Below are 13,028 nucleotides of genomic sequence, written 5' to 3'. Positions count from 1 at the left end.
GTTATGCAATATGTTTTTGTGTTTGTGTGATTTTTGGTTTAGTTTTTATTTTTCTTCTTTTATTTTTCAGTGTTTTTTAATGCAGTAGTACCTCAAGTGTTTTTATTTTAAACTACCTTGCCGAAGAATACAAATTTTTTTAATCTTTTTTAATAAAATTTAGTGTTCAATTGGATTATTTATTTTATTTACATATATACTTTAACGAATACTGGACTGGCGAAGTGGTAAATTTGCAGTTACATAGTTTAATAAAGCATTTCTACACCTTGTACCTTCTGAATCAAGAACTGTACAAGGCCTTGTAGCTGGCTGGACTTGAGAAATAGTTTGCTCACTCAAGGTTGTAATTGGTGTGTTTTGTGCTTCACATATATTGTGCAATATGCAACACGCTGATATAATTGCCTTAGCAAACTTAATGTTGGTATCAATTTTTTTCCCAATTATTCTCCACCGTGCTTTTAACCTTCCGAAGCTATTCTCCACAGCTATTCGCACCGAGCTGTGATAGCAGTTAAATGATTCCTTTTCTTCGGTAAGGTTTTGACCAATAAAAGGCTTAATCAGCCATGGAAGTAAAGGGTATGCAGGATCACCCAAAATAAGCAAGGGCACCTCGACTCCTTCAATGTTTATGGGACACTGCAACAATTTGTATATTAATTTTTTATGTAAATGAAACATTATTTTAAAATTGCATTAAACAACCAACCTTTGGTAGTTTATGTTGAAATTTGTACAATCCTGACTCCCTGAAAGCTAAGGCATCATGAGAGCTTCCAGGCATTCTTATGCTAATATCGCGAAAGCTAAAAAATGATATCTTTTTTAAAAATCTCTGAAAGAACGCTTTAGCAAATACATTTGCAATTTAACTTACCAGCATTTGTCATCAACAACTGCTTGTAGCACCAATGAGTCCCACCCTTTGCGGTTGGTAAAGTCCTTTTTTCCATCATTTGGTGCTGTAACAGAAATGTGGGATCCATCGATACTACCCATAAAATCGATACTACGATACTACCCTTGAATCCTTTGAGCTATTTGTTTAGCCTCTTCTTCTTCAGGCCAGTAAATGTAATCTCTCAACTTTCTGTTAATTGCAGCACAAAACCTGAACAATAAAAATTGTAATGAATAAACACAAGAAAAGTTTTAGCTTGGTGTAACAAAAGTTGCTTTAACCAACGGATGATATTAGTAATGTTAAAAAAATCAATTACATTTTTAAACAGTTGTAAACTGAAGGGGCACTAACACCAAACAAGTTTCCGACCGTACGATATTCTGCAGCAGATGCAAGTTTGTAAATTGCTATCGCAATTCGTTTGTCAGTTGGTATTGGCGACCGAACTGCTCTATCATCTGTATTAAAATATAACTTTCATAAAGCAAAATAGTAGCTAAATATCTATGCAAATGTTGTGTTGTGTTAAATTTCAGCCTACCCGGCTTCATATCAACCAAAATCTTTTCCACTATTTGTTTAAAGGTGGAGGGCTTCATCCTAAAGTTAGTAACCCATTGTGCGTCAGTAAACGTTGGCACAACATTCTCCCACCAATCGGCAGACCTAATAATAAACACACATTACACTTTAGCATACTGTTTCTACATTTTGACAAAAATATTATTTGTACAAAAATTAACATCACAACGTCTAAACGTACCTGTTGCGCATCCAAATTCTTTTATTATTTCCTCCTCTACGTATGATTCTAGCTAGGTGCCAATACCTAACCCTGGTTCTGCTTTGCCTATCTTTTATGTTAAAATATAAATGCTCAAATTTTCTGTTTTTTCTCAGTCTAGAATATTTAAAACTCAAAGCCATGAAGCAAAATAAAGCATACATGTCACTATCCATTGTGTAAATTGTATCGAACTATATGAAACGCGTTTGCAAAGCGCCCATGTAAATATGCCGCTTTTGTGCGTTCGTCACGGTTCGCTAATTCTCTTTTTAAACGGCTTCGTGAAACTGATTCGGAACGCATTTCAGCGCCCATGTAAAAGGGCTTATTGACTGTTTAAGACATTTAAACTTTTCTTGTAAATATTTTACAGAGAAAGAACAAGTGCTAGCCTGGTGCCAGCTCCATCCTTTCCTAAAGATCGGAGAGGTTACAGGCTAGGGAGCCTCTTTGGCCAGTTTCGAGGGTCTCCCTTTTTCCTAGAGACCCTATAATTGTGTCTGAGGACGAGGAGGAGCCATTGGTTAAGGAGGCAGCGACAGTGGTGGGCCTCCACCAACAAGGCATGCCTCGTACTTCTACCCCCCGAACTTCAAATAGTATAAATTCGGTTAGACCAATAAGCCCCCTCCACATAATCTTTTCCCCGAACCCTTTTATTTGTATACTTTAATTCCCTCCCCCCCTCCTCCTTAGTTATAACCCAGTATTTGTTCATGCATGTAGTTTTTAATAAATTCCTAAACAAATGTTTTGTGTGGTTGCTGTTAGTACTTACTCATAGAGCACTGTATAAATAAATTGTTCTGTTTCTTCATTATTTGCAAGAAAGGGTAAAGCCCTGCTGTTAAGTCTAATTATTATTAAAAGCTTAATACTTTATCTATTTAATATTCTTAAATAAATAATGTGTAGTGCATTTCTTTATTTACATATATCCATAGGCGCCGGGTTTTATTTTCGTACGGGGTGGCGGTTTTCCGAAAAGTAATTTCCGGGGATTCCCCGTAAAGCGTTGCCTAACATTTATAAAACTTACGTAACGAAAATACTTGTAGTAAAAACATTATTTTAATAAAAGAAAACGAGTTGCATACACTTCTCTATAATTCAATTTATTGTAAAAATAACTAATTTTATTTTTAAACACAAGTTTAAACAGTATTAACACAAATATTTGCAAAAATACATGATTTTTATGACCTCGCGAACGTGTTGATGCGAACGGATGCACGGTCAATCCATTCGTTTACAAGGGAGTCCATTTTTATATTTATTGACTCAGCTTCGTGGACATGAAGAATCATACTATAATTAAGACGTTGTTGGGACATTGTGGCACGCAAGTAAGACTTTATCCTCCTTAGTACACTAAATCTGCGCTCAGCTTCACAAGTAGTACAGGGCAAAGTTAGGTAAATTTTTAAAATAACAGATAAATTTGGCAAGAATGTAGTGAGAGACTTATGTTCTTGAAAACACAATTGCAACTCTCTAACTTTATCAACCACAATATTTTACTCAGCAAAAAAATCTTGCAGATCGATGTCACTCCCGTACATTTTACCAACGGCATCAACTGCGGTTATTGTGGCTAAAAATTTAAGATTTTTTGTTGTTAGAACCTCTTCAATATGATTTATTGTCGTTATATCGAAAAACGAATATCGTGCAAGAATGGCTTCGCAGGATTTGCGAAAAACGGCAAAATATAAAGTTTGGTAGTGCAACTCAATAGAAGGTGCTGTTTCCCTTCGACAACTTCTAACACCGGAACCTCACGGAAGAGCGGGCAGCTGTATACCAATTTCTGACGCTGCATTTTGGCATTCAGCAAAAAATTCACTGGCTATTTTGGTATTTTCATTATTCCACGTCAGGGTAGAGAGCGCCGATTCCAACAGAGTTCTAACATCTCCGACGCCAATCCCACGTGCTTGTATTTCAACGTGAACTGGACTTACTATAAGTAAAATTTTTTGCAGCAACCTCAGCATATAGTAAACATTAAACATTTCCAATGATCTTAAATGAGCAGATGCTTTATTACGCGACACGTTATCTAGCCCAGTGTTTTGACAGACTTTATCTTGCCAATTTAAAACAATTTCATATTGTTCAAGAAAAGAGTTTATCGCCGCAAATCGCATAACCCAACGTGTAGAACATAGAGGTCGTAAATTACGGGTACTTGAATTCGAATCGTTATTTAATTTAAATGTATTAAAATTTTCTAATCGCTTTGGAGATGCAGTGGTAAAATTTACCACTGATTCCAATACAGCAATATATCATGCATTTCCTCTTTAGTTTCTTTAGATTAAGTTGATGTCCGGCACAATGCAGGTAAAGCATCGATGGATATTCCTCTTTAAAGCGCGTTTGAACTTTAAAGAGGAATATAACAGTATGTTGTTAATTTATAAAAACCTAACGTGTCTGAAGTTGTAAAACAAGTTTTAATGATTTGATAATAAATCAATAGAACGTGAGAAGATTCTAAAAAGTTTATTTTTAAAAGATTAATTTAAAGAGACACCCATTATTGTTCGTGTTGATGACAAAAACACAAGACTATTGTGTGGTCCTTCAACAAATTCTTGAATGTTTCTCCTCGCCACCAGCATGCAAGACGGCAACAATGGATTTTGAACTAGCCGAATGAAAAGCTTTTCGCAGAAGCCAAAAAAGGCGATGACAGAGGAAACGAAAGAGTTCATTACCTGGAGTGTATGTAAAGTAACCCAGTCGCGAATTGCCTTTAGCAGATTGGGATATTATAAATTATAATTGCCGGGTAATTATGCTGCTGATTATTGCTAGCTCGGCAGGAGTTCATACCGTTTATAGCGCTTTACTCAAGAGCGCCGCAATATGAGAGCAGTTTCAATTTGATTTCAATTTGTTATCAGTTTAAGGTAATTAAACGATTTATGCATCATATTGTCAAAACGCCAGGCAAAAAATCTTGCTAACTCAATATTTATTAGAAATTTTTTTAATTGTTTTCAACACTGGGTAAGGGAAAATTTTTAACCTAACGCATGTTCACACGACAGGTAACGCTGCGTTGCGCTGCGTTAACTTTACAATTTTTAGGGATTTTTTTTTAATTTTAATAAACAATATCTACTAAAAGTATACCGCTTACGAAATCTTGCGTAAATTTTGCTCCTAACACAAAAAAACGTAACTTTCGTACGTGTGAACGACGTTACGTTGCAAACGCCGTGTAAAAGGGCCTATACTTTAAATAATTAACTATTAAATGTTTACAGCGAATAATTTACAATATTTCTGAGGGATCCAGACCCCCCTAGCGGTGTTGTGATTTTCTAAAATTAGCCCCCCCATTTATTTAACTCACGAGCCGCCACTGATGTTTGGTTTGAAAATTAAACATGGTTCCCTTTGTAACAAAGAAAGAACCATACTACCAGATCTAGGATAGACCAACGACCCGCATGATAGTAACTATCTTTGTTTACTGAATATCGTTATACAGTACCTTAACTTCATGATCAGTTAAAATAAATATAATGTAACGAAAGTAAGTAATAACTGATTGTGTCAAAATATAATTAAAATAAACAATGAGGCGGCTATGGTAGCTGTAATGGTTAAGCGAAAAAAAAACAGGCGGGGATCGAACCCAGGATATCATGTTTATTATGCGCTTGTAGAAAAGCGCTTAGCATCTCCATCAATTCTAATGCCAAGGCTTTCCTAGCCTCAAACCAGACTTGATGCCGGTTCACACCGAACGACAAGAAAACCGTATGACCTGTTGGTAGCCTTGGACAATAAAATACAGCGTTGGCCACTGGGGTACCAAAAACAGAACCTCTGATATACCAGGCCCCTCCACTTCTGATATTCCAGGCCCCCCCTCCACCTCTGATATGGCAGGGCCTTCCACCTCTGGTATGCCAGGCCCTTCCAGCAGCAGAGCTGAGCACAGAAGAAGTCATAAAAGAAGTAATTACTTAGCAATAAAACAATTTAAATTTAAGTTTTTACCCTATTTGTTTAAGTAAAATTCTTGTAGCAGAGTAAAATGAGAGTTATTTTTGAAACTTATTTAGAACTGAAATAATAGTGCACAACACTTCTTAAATTTTTTTTAATTTTACAGAAGCGCCAGCAGATCAAGAATTGAAAGATTTGCCTAAAATATTTAAAGAAGAATCTGAAAAAGATAGAGAAACTTTGAACCTTTTTTTAGAAACTATTGTAGATCAATGTGAAAAAAACCGCAAATGCACAACAGATTTGTTTGCAAAATATTTTGATCGTTAAGTGTTGTTTTATATGCTTTTTATGTTTTTTACCTATGCACTGTTTTTTAATTAATTATTTTTTTAAACCACTTTCTTTTCAAACTATTCACTGTTTCTTTTCTATTTTCATTTCGCACCTTCACCTTGTTTGCAATAAAAGACTAAATGTTTTACAAAAAATTGCTGTATTAAAAAAAAACATTATTTACCGAAAACTTGATTGGCGCAAAGGAAGATTTTTAAATACATAATTTAACAATGCATCACGGCATAATGAACCTTCAGTGTTTGTTGCGTAGCAATTCCTTGTTGAAGGCTGGGAATAATGAGCTGTGGATGGAGTCTCTGAGGGCATAGGGCTGTTTTCCTTCTCACAAATATTGTGCAAAATGCAGCAGGTACAAATGATTGCCTTTGCAAAGTCAATATTTGCATCAATTTTTTTCCCCACAATCCTCCACCTTGCTTTTAGCCTTCCAAAACTATTTTCAACTGCTATTCTTACTGAGCTATGGTAGCAGTTGAAAGACTCCTGTGACTCAGAAAGATTATGGCCAATAAAAGGCTTAATCAGCCAAGGAAGAAGAGGATAGGCTGGATCTCCCAAAACTAAAAGGGGAACACTAACCCCTTCGATCTCAATAGGACACTAAAAAATATAGACAAATATGTTATTTTTTTATAAAACGAATTATTTACCAAATAGATTTGTAAATAAGTATAAGTTATATCTACTTTTGGCAAGGTTTCACGATATTTGTACAATCCCGATTGCTCAAATGTTGATGCATCATGGCATATCCCTGGCATTTGTACAAAAAAATCCCGAAAACTGAAAAATATTAAGAAACTGTGTAAAATAATAAAAGTGATACCCTTTTGCGATAATTGGTTAGGTCGTATTTCACAAAATAATTTTTTTAACACCCATGTATTCAAGCTTACCAGCATTTATCATCTACTACTGCTTGCAAAATTATTGAAGTCCAACCTTTGCGATTAGTATAATCTTTATGCCCTTCTTTTGGAGCCGTAACAGCTATATGGGAGCCATCTATGGAACCCATAACCTAATAAATTTTTTAAATATATGCATTATTGTATTAAACAATTATTTAGCATAAACCGTAGCTATATTAACTACTTTACCTGTGGAAAATGATTTCTTCTTTGTATCCTATGAGCTATTTCCTTGGCTTCCTTTTCATCAGGCCACAAAATATAATCATTTATTTTTTTGTTTATGGCAGTACAGAACCTTGTAGATGAAAAAAGAACAAATAAATACACACGATTAAACAATTTTTAAAGCAGGATACATTTCATCAATAACCCACCTTTTTAAACAGTTGAAGACAGACGCTGCACTTACACCAAACAAGTTCCCAACGGTTCTGTATCTCTATCATCTAAAAACATAAAACAAGTCTAATGTGTTTATTTTTTTAAACAGATTGTGATGTGTTTACTTTTTAAATTTGACATTACCTGGCTTCATATCAGTCCAAACTTTCCGCATAATTTCCCTAAATGTTGTGGACTTCATCCTGAAATTCGTAATCCACTGGCCATCAGTAAACGTAGGAACGATGTTTTCCCACCAATCATTAGATCTAATAATGTAATTGAAATAGGTTTACATTTAAAGATTTTTAACATACACATGCTGACATGTAATATTTATACTTTTCACTAACCTGTTACGCATCCATACACGACCAATACGCCTTTTTTTATGCATTTGTTTTTTTTTATAAGCAGCAGCAATAAGTAGCACCTTACATCTTCTTTTTTTACTACGTTTGAGAAACCTGTATTGCAACGCTAAACTATTTAAAAGTAAATCTTCAAAACAAGACATTCTCGAAATCTGTCAGACACTAAATAAAGCGAGCTCACAGAAGCCCATGTAAATACGTTACGAAACGCGCTCGTTACGCCTCGTTGATTCTTTCAAAAAATCGCTATAACGATTCGTGAAGCGAACTTAGAAGCGAGCTCGGAGCTCGCTTAAACGCCCATGTAAAAAGGCTTATTGATTCAACAAACAAAAGGAATACGTAAGAAACCCATTTTCACAGGCGCAATAATAACTTTCGTTCGGCGAACCGAAACAGTGCAAACTCGCTACCATCCCGTGCGGTTTAAACACCGTACAAAAGACTTATTGATATGAAAAAACTCAGAGACTGTATTTATGTTTATTTAAATATATAAAGGGGACAAACAAATTAACCCCTTTATTCAAGGACAAGTCTAACGCCCATAAGACAGTTAGACGCTCTAAATTTAATCGTTATTATATTGAACATGGTCCAATTGTGTATTTTTCGCGTGCCATTGTAAACATTGTCGCTATTTGTTATGTAGAGCCAGTGGAAGCTGTGCCTAGTTTTATATCTAAAATTAGTTAACAGTAGACCACCATAATAAAGGATGTAGTCGATATACGGAAAACGTTTTTTGTGTGTGTAATGTACTCGTAATTATGTTTATCGCTAGGTATGTAACCTAGAAACCAGATTTTGTAGTGTGTACGTAAATACCGTTTTTGTATATGTGTAATGTAACTTTCGGGATAATTATGTGATGAACGTGCTTAATTAATAAATAGATGTTGTCTGTAGATTCAGTTTGCTATTTTTGACCATTTTTAACGGGTCTTAAACCCTGTTTTAGACATTAGAGACTTATACTTTATACACCATTGCATTTATATTCGGACAAGAGCACCCTTAGGAGTCAATACTTTTATGATTAGATTTTTTTTGACCTCAGTCCCTACACGCTTTACCACTAAGCCATACCGCTTTTGAAGAAAGTCAATGTATTAAACAAAGTAAAATATCTTAATATTTTAACCTTTGTTAAAAATTCCTAAATTAATTTCAATTTGTTATCAGTTTAAAGTAATTAAACGATTTATGCATCATATTGTCAAAACGCCAGGCAAAATTGAGCAAAGTATTCCTACACCGGGAATCGAACCCGGGGCGCCTGGGTGAGAGCCAAGAATACTAACCCCTAGACCATGTAGGAGAAATATTACTATCGTTAAAACCGGCTTAATGTTTATTTAATTAAGCAATCGATATGTTAATATGGAAATATTTTGTATAAGCCAAAAACCAAACCAAGCTCCCAGATGGACAAGCATAAACTTTACCACTGATGTTTGATATTGTCTTTAATATAAGTTTTGTTAAGAAAAGTTCATACAATTTGTAATAACATTTTTACCGGCTATTACCTAACTAGTATAAAATCTTTTAAACAAAGGACGACTACTTTTAATGAACTTTATAATAAATTGCGTTTTTTATGTTACAATTGCTATAATGTATATTTTTTTACATGTTAGATATTAATATTATCATTTCTTCTTTCGTATATCTTAATCCTCAATGTGGGAAGGTCAGTTGCGCGACCTAAACATAGAGAAACATCAGCTTTTCCGTTAAAGTCTTGATTAGCCTTTAGCAGTTTGGGATATTATAGATTCTAATTACTTGATAGATAATTATACAGCTGATTAGTGCTAGCTCTGCAAGAGTTCATACCGTTTAAAGCGCATTACTTAAGGGTGCCGTAGTATTAGAGCACTGGGAATTAAACCCAATACCTAGTGGTGGTGTAGCAAGTGTTCTGACCACTACACCACGCTGGCGTTATAGCCACGTATTCAATAAAGCCATATTTAATTTTAGGTTTACAATTCTTTTAAATTAGATAGACATTTTGAAAATGACTATATTTTTGGTATAACGTCCGAAACCAAATACCTTTTTAATGTATTTTTCTTTAATTGCAATTAGTGCGATTAACATTAATCTAGGCAAGCTAATCACGCGATTAATAGGGAATTACATTACTGTAATCGTCTTGCAGAAACAATTCTAATTTTTGTGCATCATATTGTCAAAATACACCGCAAAATTGAAAAACAAATTCTTATACCGGAAATTGAATCCAAGCCGCTTGGATGAAAGCCAAGAATCCTAACCCCTACCCATGAAGAAATGTAATTTGATCGTTGAAACCGGCTTAATATTTATATACTAAAAAACACATCTTTTTAATTTTGTAAAAAGTATTATGGAAAAAAACGTGAATAAAGGAAAATAAAAACTTGGTCTGCCCTAAAGAAGACCGAAACTTCTCACATCCAAAATGACCAACCAAGTGCAACTATTGACTTGCAATAGCTTGAATTTAATATTTTAAAACAAGTGGCTTGTTGGTCTGGGGGTATGATTCTTGATTTGTGTGTGCGAGGTCCCGGGTTCCAATCCCGGACGACCCCAAAGCCCTTTATCATTTTTTTAAAATTTTTTATGCTTAGATTGTCATTTGAATACTTTTCAATGGCCTGTTGCATTACAAAGTGTGCTGTTTGCCTAAATAGCGAACTTTTTCTAAACATGTAATTAGATTTTGTTAGTCAAATTGCCAAATAAGATTTTTAATTTTAACCGCAACGTACTTACGATATCTTTTCGAAAAATATTCAAACGTATTTATAGAAATCTTAAATACATAAATTCTTTGTCTGACTTTTAATATTTATATTTTTTGTATATTTAATTGTCAGAGTGTTTTGCTTATTAAAATTTAAAAAAATTACGTACCGAAAATGTTTTTATTTGATCTGTCATGCTAGGTATCATAGCATATTTTAAATTAACTTACCTCAAATAAAGATAAAAAAATCACATTTGTTACCTGTATTTTTTCAGTTTAAATTTAAAAAAACGTCATTATAGTTGTTAAAAATAATATTGGTTATTATATAAACAGGATGTAGCTAGCAAGCCCGCAAAAATATATAAAAAGGCTATAAACCAATAAATATAACGATTTGCCATAACCAATTTAAAATTAAAAACTTTTAATGTTTGGTTTGAAAATTAAACATGGTTCCCTCTGTAACAAAGAAAGAACCATACTACCAGATCTGGAAGAGACCAACGAGCCCCATGATAGTAAATATCTTCGTTTACTGAATATCGTTAGACAGTACCTTAATTTCATGATCAGTTAAAAAAAATATAATGTAACGAAAGTAATTAATAACTGATTGTGTCAAAATATAAATAAAATCAACTAAGAGACGACTATGGTAGCTATAATGGTTAAGCGGTGAAAAAACAGGCGGGGATCGAACCCAGGTTATCCTGTTTACTATACGCTTTGCCACTAAGCCATACCGCGTTTGAAACTACAGATGAAAGTGATGCATGATTATTGTGGAGCAACAATGTGACTATTGTGACCATAAAAACTTAGTCAGAAATTAATAGGTTTTGTGCCAACGTCAAATATTCTGATGACAGCCGATATTTTACTCTCAGGATGTAACACTGAGAAATCCTTGCAGATGTTTAAATTCATTAACCTTGAATTAATATGTTACAGGTATGTACATAACTTTATAAACAAACTTACATTTCTTTACAAAACTTTTAAACCTCAAGTATTTATCCTTGCAAAACATTTTCCCGACACCGGCAATTGTTCGGCTATGGAAATTAGAACAATTTCAAAACTACAAAAAAATAAATTAATCTGAGAAAAAAAATAGCCTTAAGGGGTGACGGTAGAGCAGATAGTGCTAACACACTAATGGACTTGGCAAACAATAAAATTCTAAACATACGACTAGTACAGGTATGTTTAACCAAGTAGTAATTGATAGGACTACTTTTTTATAAATAACATTTTTTATTACTTTTAAAAGAAAAATAAGGTAAAGAGCAGCAACTATATGGAATTTGAGGGTTTAAAACGAGGAATTAAAGAAATATTGGATCAAAAATAATCAGTAAAATCGCTAGTAACAGACAGGAACATTTCTATTCCTAAATGAAGTTTTTGAAAATTGCAATAGTTTTGTTCATTACTATGACATTTGGCATGTGGCAAAAGGTAAAATTTAAATCTCACAATTGTGCAACATATTTAAATGAAAACATTTACCTTACTAGGTCTAAATAAAAACTAAAAGCTGCTGGTGCTTTATCAAACTGTGGCATTATTGAAGAATGGAGAAACAGTATTGTTTGCCACATGTACTGGTGTGTCACTTCATGTGTAGAAGAAAATGGTGACAAGTATCTAAATTTAAAAGTTTGTTAAACCACATACACAGTATGCATACTGCACAAAATGGGTTAATGGCTTTAGTAATGAACCCCTAACCTTAAACCAATCGAGATGCAAAAAAAGGATCATACCAGGTAAGAACTGATAACACAAGTATTACTAGGATGCTTAAATTTTATTTATTTTGTAACAGGAACTAAGGCAAGTGGTAAGTTGGAATATATTCTTACCAATGTAAAATTATTAAAAGATATTAAAAAATTGTTATTAACTTACCAAACTTCGGCTCTCGAGACCTTTCACTTAGTAGTTAAAGTGTTACAACTTTGTAAGTTATGTATATAACATGTTAGTATGGTTGACACTGAATCACAAAATGGCTTTAGAACTTTTAAAAAATGTATGTAGTACTTACAATTTAATTTTCAAAAATACTGGAAAATGATTAACATAAAAAACCAGGTTATCATATTTTTTGTGTGACGTAGAAAGTACTAAGTAGCGTAGTGAATGTATACACGCTAGTACTTTCTACGTCATCATAAACAGGGCTTCCCTTTTTTTTAATTAATTTGAATTTTTTTTAAAGTTGTATAACTTAAAAAGTAGGTGAAATTATTTAAAGTTAAAACCATTTTTATGGTCAGTGACACCAACTATATTAATTTTTTAGTATAAATATATCGCTAATATATGACTTTAATCAGTTTGCTTCGAAAATGACAGGGTATTGTTATAAAGGGATGGCGTGCAGGTAGAAGCTAAATTATGGTTTAATAAAAACATTTTTCCATTTCTTTTATACGCATTTATTTTTTATTATTTAAACAATAATTTTGTAGAATTTTACTTGCTGCCTTGCATTTTAACGAAAATTCTAATCGCCAACAAGCCAAACAAATTGACGGACAATTAAAATATAAAATAACATTTCCTAAAGCAAAATGTG

At 33.5% G+C, this 13,028-nt stretch overlaps 1 non-coding gene across 1 annotated transcript; it reads right to left on the bottom strand.

Moving 5' to 3' along the window:
• Positions 1-8,944: 8,944 nt before the first annotated feature.
• Positions 8,945-9,016, bottom strand: Trnae-cuc (transfer RNA glutamic acid (anticodon CUC)). The gene has a single exon. It is a non-coding gene; the product is annotated as a tRNA-Glu (tRNA).
• Positions 9,017-13,028: the final 4,012 nt, after the last annotated feature.

Source organism: Corella eumyota, chromosome 6 (assembly GCF_963082875.1).
Source record: "Corella eumyota chromosome 6, kaCorEumy4.1, whole genome shotgun sequence".
In the NCBI taxonomy this organism is placed as follows: Eukaryota; Metazoa; Chordata; class Ascidiacea; order Phlebobranchia; family Corellidae; genus Corella; species Corella eumyota.
The sequence above is the reverse complement of the archived record's forward strand: the minus strand, read 5'-3'. Positions and strand labels throughout refer to the sequence as shown.